At 41.8% G+C, this 8,857-nt stretch overlaps 1 protein-coding gene across 1 annotated transcript in view; it reads left to right on the top strand.

The window, feature by feature from the left end:
- GRID2 (glutamate ionotropic receptor delta type subunit 2) overlaps nt 1-8,857 on the top strand; it is a 1,321,020-nt gene that overhangs the window by 436,110 nt on the left and 876,053 nt on the right. The gene's annotated exons all lie outside the window — the stretch shown is intronic.

Here is an 8,857-nt window from a genome sequence, read left to right as displayed (position 1 = left end):
CCCCGCACCCCCCCCCCCCCCCCCCCCCCCCGCTTGGATAAGCCACTCATGGCTCTGTCCCATCACCCTCCCTGGCCTTGGGGGTCTCACTTGCCACAGCCCCTCCCCCACTCCATCACTGTGGGACCCTTGATCTGCCCCTTCCCCCCCATGCTCCTTCCTCTCCACAGTCTTATCTGCTGGGTGGGTTGTGTGTGTGTGTGTGTGTGTCTGCCCCTAACTCCCAAACCACTGCCCCCTCATCCCTGCTACTGCCCCTCACTCCTGACCCACAGTATCCTGCATCCTGCTGGGCACATGGGAACCCTTCTCCCAAAGCTCCAAGCCCCCCACACATACCCACAGCCCTCACGCCTTTACAAATTCCCACGCATGTCCCTCATCCACCCCAACCATACAAACTACCTGCATAATTTTGCATAATTTGAGTTTTTAGCCGTGTGATTAAAATTGCGACTACTTGTGACTAATTTTATTAATCGTGCAACTAATCATGATAAGCTTTTAAAAATCATTTGACAGCCCTAATGCATATGCATTAAGTCCTAGAAGAATTTTTCATCTAGTCATGGAACAGATAACTGTGATGCGAGTCCAGTCAGAGTCAGGATAAACCTTCAGAAAGAGAAAGGGAAGAATCTCATGAATAAAGAATTGGGTAGAAAAAGGAAGGAATTGCAAACTACTGGAAAATAACTATCAGAAGATCCAGTGCTGAACTAGGTGAAGAAATGTTCTTTGTTTGTGTGGAGGGGGAGAGGGAGTGAGAAAACAAAATCACTTCTATGAGCATTATTTGTCAGTATTTAGGATAAATTTTATAATCCTTTAAGGTATACATGCACTTATGATACAGTCTGTGTATTTTGAACATTAGTGGTATATAACAGCTGAAATCTTGAAGTAAAACTTAAGTAGTAATTAGCTAGCTTTTATTAAAGAAAATGACATCACATTTTGACAACTTGGAAAACAAGGTTTCTCTAAAATACTGTCTCTGTTTCATTTTCCTAATTTAGGAATAGAACACAAAATTATATTATTTTTAGGTGTATGAGTAAGATGCCATTTGTAATCCTGCTGTTGAACAGAATGTGCTACCTAAACTGCCAAGCCCTGGTCTAGATGTACAATGCTGTTTGAGTACCTAAATACCTATGTGCGTCACGCTGTCTTCCTTTGCTTGGCATTTGGATCTAAAAAAGCAGATCCAAAACACATTTTTGTCATGCTCAATTTATTGTGTAAAAATATTAAATAAGGTTCATGTTAAAATGGGGTCTTTTGAAGCAAGCATTTTTTCCATTGAATTTGATAACTGCAAAATTATTCCTGAAGGACATGAATTTTAAGGTACATCAGGGCTCCTCCACACACACAGGTAAAAGTGGAATGAGATCTAATGTGTGATCTACACAATCACACATGTTGCCATGCCCCATGTACAGGGAGACCACAGCCAACACAGTGTCCAAGGTGTGGGGGTACTTTGTGCATCCCTATGGCTGGAACACTGCAGCTGATGAGCATGAAGCACCCCTGCAGCTAAGAGATGGTATCAGCTGTGGTCTCCTAGCCATTGGGGTGCATGGGGTACCCCAAGACCCCAGCTGATAAGCCTCATCAGCTGATAAGGTTCCTAGCTGTTGGGGCTAGGAGCCAGAATTAGCTGAGAGCTCCCAGGCTTGGGGGCACAAATGCTCCCCACAGCTGGAAGCTCTGATTAGCTGACAGAGCTCTCAGCCCCTGGGGGCCATGGCTACATATTCAATGGGATGGGAAGCAGCTACACAGTAATTACACATTTTGTGGACTAGCTTTGTAGCTTATACCTCTTTTTATCACACCATTAGTTGATTGAATGTGTGGCTGGATGACTACCTCAGGCCTAATTAACTAGTTAATCACACCTGAAGTATAATGTAGAGATGGGGCCTCATAATCATGTTTACTTGCCCCAAAGAGACCAAATTGTGTAAAGGTTCACTATAGTTGTCTCTCATAATCATTGTTCTCTACAAATGTGGTGCCAATTTGGCTTTCTTTTGTGAAATCTACAAAAAAGCTAACTGAATACATTAACAACAGTACTAACTTAGGGATCGGTCTTCTGGAAAATTTGGTTCCACAAGTGCTACTAATTGAAGCTCCACATCTTTTTCCACTACGAAATGATTCAGGTGATTTGGCAGGAGTGAAAGCCTCGATGTGGAGTTGTTTCAGGAACAGCCAGAATGTTTTAAAACGTATACATTGATTTCCTTTCTCTTTCTCTTTAAAAGATTAATTTATTACAAATATATGCAAGTACTCTTATAACTTCACCCACAGAACTATGGAGCTTATAATTCAGAGTATCAGAAAAAACCCTGATATTTCACTGCATATCTTTTAGTTGCATTTTGAGACACTAATTAATGTAAAACACGTTTAAATGAAAGTATCAGGCACTGAGTTGCCTATTTTATTAATGCACAAATTCATGGGTTTAGGATTTTGGTAGAAGTAGTGTAAGTAATAAGTACTACTTCTTAAGCAACCAACTGATATATACCCAGCTTTAAATCTACAGAACATGGATCTTAGTATAATCTATTGCAGGGTTTCATACTGCCTAGTGTTTGAATACCTAAACATAGTGTTTGAATACCTTCTATGTAAAATCCATAGCATGGATTAATTCACTTGTACGCTTCATTGAGTTATGGCCATTTTTCCCTTTCTGAGGTCAGAATTCCACTAAGGGGAGTGATTTTTTTTCTTTTTTAATGTTCAATTTTATTAATCTTCTACATCTAACTTTTTTGGTAGATAAAGAGGTAAGGGAAAAGACAGCCAAAGTTTTAAAGATTTTTTATTGAAAGATGTTTTATATTTGATCTATAACATATTTGGCTACATAGATTTATTCAGGAAATATGCATGCAAGAACAATACAGTGGATAGATCTACACGAGACACTGCAGCATTGCCTAATTAGTTGTTCAGTAAAGTGTCACCATCTACGAGTGGTGCTGTTACGCTAGAGAAAACTAATTAACTCTGCTGTACTTCCCAACACAAGTACTGTTCACAATGCACATTTAGACAGTGACTAGGGCTGAGTGAGACATGAGGGTGCTACATTGCTGGTACTGTAGCACCCTTATGCCCCAGCCAACCCCTCTGCAGCATGCTGATCCAGGCAGGAGCAGCCCCAGGCTGGGAGGATGAACCCCTGAGTCCCCTACTAGCCAGGGCTGCACCTTCCTGGATCAACATGCTATGGTCCCAGGCGCATATGTAAACATTGCACCCAGGAGCAATAAACCCTGAAGCAAGCTGCACTGGAGTTTATTGCATCAAATTAAGTTTATGTGAAGATGCTCCCAGTAAATGCATAAATACGTAAATGTGTTTGTGCTTTGTACATATGCTAAAATCAGATGATTCATTCCAACTTTTAAGTTAAAAGACAAGCTCATGGGATATTGATCTGTGCTGACCAAAATCGCTGAGAATAGTGGTTTTATTTTTCTACCTACTCATCTATAGATTTTATGTTAGTAACACAGTGTTCAGTCCCTAGCCTTTGCACTCAGTCCTTGTTGAACATTTAAGGTATGTACCACTGTTACATTTAAATGTATTTAACCAAGGCTAGGTTGATCTTAATGCCTGGTCACCCTAAAAATGGTGCACACAATCTAAGTTACCTCACTTCAGGAAGTAAACTAACTTTAGTTTGACCTAGGTTAACCTCATTTAAAGTGAGTTAACATGGCCTAATGAATGCCTGCATGTGTTCACAGCACAGTCCTGCAGCTGGGAATACCCAGCTACTCACTCCAACCTTGGGGCTGTTTCAACCCCCTCCTCAACATATAACCCCCTGGACCCAGTAGCTCCAGCACACTCACCAGCCCCTGTGAGACCTGCTAGTCCCTTTGATCCCATCAGCCCTTCCTCCCCTTCCCCTCTATCCACCCAACTTACCACCAGCTGCCCAGGCAAATGCCCACGCACACCAAAGCCCATTTCATATTTAAGAAGCTCGAAGTAAGCTGCCTAACTTGAGTCAGGTAATTTGAACACTTGTTTTCACCCATTGTTAAATTAAATTAAACCACCTACTGTGTTTTAAGTTTTCCCATCTGCAAAAAATGGGAAGACGACTTAACACTCAGACATATTGTGAGGATTTGGATTTGCTATATAATTTTTTTTTTATATAAGTATAATAAACAGTTTGTGTGTGTGTGTGCATGTGCACGCACACGCGTGTATAACTTTTTAAAAATCATTCCTATTTATTAGGAATTAATAAGGCTATGTTTCTATTTATAATAATTATTTCACTGGAGGTTTTCTGAATGGGGCAATGGCAGGACAGAACTCTTTAGAAATGTGAACAAATAGACAAAGTCTTTGATTGTTTTCAATTGTAAATGCAATTGTAAATGCAAGAATGCCAATTGTAAATGCAAGAAGACCATTAGGTATGGTTCTGTAGTGTAATTATGAAAAGGAAATAACAAAAGCCATTCCATACTTTTGTGTAATTACTTCTTGTGAACATTATGCAATCATTGGACTGCTGCCAGATAAGTCTCTCCAAAATCTTCCTTCTTTCCAAATCATCTTCTGAAGGAAAGTCAAAATTAAGTTTAGTAGCTAAGGAAGTTGATAAAAAACATAGGCTATTTCGGTGTGCTGGGGAAAAGGTGAAACTCAAACCAGTTCACCAAATTGAATTTGCATTGACCAATTCTTGTAGAGTGCAGATTAACTGTCATACCTATTTTCAAATTCATTATCACTGAGGGGAAATGGTTTCAGATGAAGTGATCAGGAATATAATCTTCCACAAAAAGGGTATTTAGCAAAACTGAGATAAAAATAAGATCAACATATATGTTATGCTCTAGTTTCCTGGGTTAAAAAGCAGGGAAGAAGCAGCAGATAGCCTGTATGCTAACATAACACAAGGTTTGTTGCATCTTACGAGGAATCCAATGTAGTTAATGTAGCACATGATTTTATAAATGATTTTATCTTATGGAAATAATGACCCAACTACCTCATTCTGTTACTTGAATTGCATGGCTAAGAATCAACATCAGTTTATGTCAGTGCTGTAACTGTTCATTAAGTGCTGCAAAATAGATTTGGAACAGAAGAAAACATTGTTTTCAGGGCAGTTATGGGCAACATATACTCAATGAGTGTGTCTACACGTGTGATTAATGCGCGTGAATAAACTTTGAAGCTTATTTCTCTAGAGTTTTTTGCTCCAAGGCATGCCATTTGAATATGTGCCAAGGAGCAAAAAAGTTTTGAGCATATTTCTCCAGAGTTTATTTGTTTACAGCACATGAAGCCCAGTTGAAACACTGCAGGCAGGCAGGGGATCCAGGGATCAGCCTGCCAGCCCAGAGCTGTGGCAATAAAACTCTGTGCTGCAGAGGGGCTGGCAGAGGCACAAAGCTGCTTCAATGTGGGGCTAGCTGGCAGACAGCCCCCACACCAAAGCACCCTTGTGCTACAGCCATCCCCATCAGTGTCTGCATGTGCACTGCTGTGCACTAAAGAACTTCGTAACAGGATAGGACTTGCTGCGGAGTTTATTCATTTTGTGCGTCCTAATAGGGACATATGTGTAGATGCCAAGACATTTACTGCATAGTTAATTAGTCAATTGCATAGCAAACGTCTTGTTTAAACATGTCTAGTGTGTACTTACTCTCGCTGTTAATACCACAGCTCCTGTTAGGAATTTTCATATTGTAAAAAAGAGAGCAGGTCCATTTCTTTATCTATCTGTTACAGATCCACATGTAAGATATCCACTTGATTTGGCACCCCCTGCGTGATGGCTTCCATTGCTGGTGCATCACTGGTACCATCCTTGCTACAGTGCTGGCTGCAGCAGGGGAATTTCTGCCGGCTCCACATGGCTTTCTTTTGGGCTGTGAAAGACATTTTCGGGCCCCCTTTCCATAGAATGGGTTAACCTGAAATATCACTCTCCCAAAAATCATTCTTTACCACAGGCAACTAGTAAGGAGACAAAACGACAGAAGAATTTATTACATAGGAGAAAATACTTAGACAAGAAAAAATGACCATAGGTTTAAAGAAAGAACAAAGAACAATTAAAGTTTCTAAACCTCTCATTTGACTGCCATTTAGTCCTTCAGAGAGAGCTACTGATATTTTTAGAGATCAGCCTTCCTGCTGATCCTGCCAGCATTGACTATGGAGCCCCTGAGTCCTTCAAAGCCTGAGAAAATCCAGAGACCCGGCTCGGCTCAGCTCCCTCCCTCCCCTCAACCATGTCTCATGAAGCATTCCCAATTCCTCATGAGGCAAGGAATCCTCTAAACATTTCTATCCTGCCAGGGACAGCTGGCATTCCTGTGCCTGTGTGGCTAATGGGCCACTTTACTCAGATGGCTTTGCTATTGTGCAGTTGTTTTTCCCTTTACAAGCAGACAATAACTTGGGTGCCCATCCTGTTAGGGGCCCCTTCTATCTATGACTGTGAAGTGGCAATAGCGTTTGCCCCAGAACATATGGGCAAGAAATACTTAACAGTTTTGCCTACTCTCTTTTTCTTAAGTATGCATTCTGTTGTCTAAATCATGTTCAACATCTTAGATATATACAAACAGTATAAGATTATCCATACAGAGATACAAGTGAATAAATGGATACAACCTATGATGGGCCTTTCAAAAGGCCATATATGCTATACTGGTACAATGATCATAAGAAAATCTGCATGGCACCCACAAACCACCCAAGATTTTGATGGGGTTTGTGACAGTATCTGCTAGGAAGGTGGGTAGAGCTAGATGGATACCTTAGGGCCCTTAGTGTGGCAGGGAGTCAACAATGAGGAGGGGAGCCCTGAAAAGTGGCAGGGTAAATAAGCCTATAAGGCAGGTTACTATAGGGATTAACAAGCAGGGAGTGGGAACCGGCTCAGGGGCCCACCTGCTAGGGGAGGGACACCTGGGCAGATTGATTTGCTGTCACCCCAGGGCTTATAAAACAATTACAGGAAGGAAGACAAATGGGGGAAACATGGCCAAATTAGGAGAGTCCTTTCATCTGCTAAAAGACAGCTGAGAGAGGCGCAAGAGTGCTTCTTAACTGCCTCAGGCAAAAGGGAAATATCTTTTCTTTAATTAGTTAGAGGGCTGGAAGGGCCTGATTTTTAATTACTTCCCTGAGGGGCGAGGGGGACGAGACTAATAAGGGGTGAAGAGGAGGTCCCCACAGGAGCCCAGGTGGGCTCAGTTTCAAAGCAGGGTAATGACTGATAGTTAAGGAATGCAGAGCAGATGGGCAAAAGCCCAACAGGCAACTGGGAGAGGACCCACCTAGAGACGCAGGGCACAGCCATGTCCCACTGAAAGAGATGAGGACTTGGAAGACAGGGATACCATGGTGCTCACAGACAGTGGTTTGGACTAGAGGAATAAAGGGACTACAGAGCAAGAGGGACAGCTGAGCCCCAGGTAACATCCTTGTGAGTAGTAAGCAGCCTCCCTTTCCAAATCATCATCTCATCTGAACCAAAACCATGTGGCAGGCACCAGAATGGAGGTAGTTTTTACCCAAGCCAAGGTCCAGGGTGGGAAGCAAGGCAAGGACCCTACCCTTCTATGACACTCTAACTGACTTTCTATGAATATTTGCTTAAGTTTAAAAATGAATTCACACCATCCATGCATTGCCCCTCTTACATAGCCCATCTACAAACATTTTGAATGATCTTTTACTGAGTACATTCTCTTAAAAATGAATTGAAAGTTTTTGTGCTCAAGGTTTTTTCAGCAAGTGGTATATTTTATATGGGTTTGTGCTGCTTAGAGCAGGGAACTCTGTTCCCCATTTTACTTGCCAAAGGCCTGGAACAGAGATGAAGCAATGAACTCATTCTGAATCTTACAATATGTAGCCCAACAAGGACAGCTCATGCACAGGTAGTTACCTTGGATAAACCATGTTGATGTGACCTGCAAAAAATTCTGGAAGAGGAAATACTTTTGGTATATTTTCTATATTGAATGGAATGCAGCTTCAGGAAGTATGAAGCAGGATTCCAGAAGTCCTATATTGGGAGCTCTGTAATGCAGGTACAAAGATTACAAGGATTCTTTCATATGCTTAGAGGCTAGGATTGCACTGCATTTATACCCAGTTATTTTGTGCAGGTGTGGCAAAATGTAAATACGTGTAAACACTGAACTCAGTCAGTAAGTTTCCTAGGATTTTTTTCCCCCTAAGAACTAGCTAATCAGTTTGATCAGTAGTTTTTTAAAATATCCCGGATTTGTTCATTTGCTACCCTTCCCAGAGAGATTAGAATACTTGGTGACTTTTCTGCTTTTGAGAATTAAAGTTCCACTTAGTGAAAGAAAAGTAGCAATGTTATATAACTTATGTAACCAATGAACACATCTTGAATCCCAAATATCAATATCAAATAATTACATTAATATTAGGCCTGTGCGAAGCAGCTAGTATTCACTTCAGATTTGGCCAATTCGGGGAACAGTGATTCGATTCAGTGATTCAAACCACTGTCTCAAATTGATTCAGATGAATCTGATGTGAAGATTTGGCTGCTGTCAAATCTCCAAATCATGCAGGCCTATCCTCTGCCCACTCTCTCAACCCCAGCAATGGCTGCCCCACCCGTCCCAGCTCCCTGCCTTTAAAAGAAAATCCACTCACTGAGTGCTGCCTGGTGGGGGCGGGGGTTGATCCCTGTTGTCCCTTGCTGCATGAGGGGCTCTACATGAGCCCCCCCTGATCTCCCAATCTCCCAGCCCCCCATGGCTGCCCCACCTGCCCCAGCTCCAGC

Source organism: Gavialis gangeticus, unplaced genomic scaffold, assembly GCF_001723915.1.
Source record: "Gavialis gangeticus isolate Ggan-Ray unplaced genomic scaffold, GavGan_comp1, whole genome shotgun sequence".
Taxonomy (NCBI): Eukaryota; Metazoa; Chordata; order Crocodylia; family Gavialidae; genus Gavialis; species Gavialis gangeticus.
The sequence above is the reverse complement of the archived record's forward strand: the minus strand, read 5'-3'. Positions and strand labels throughout refer to the sequence as shown.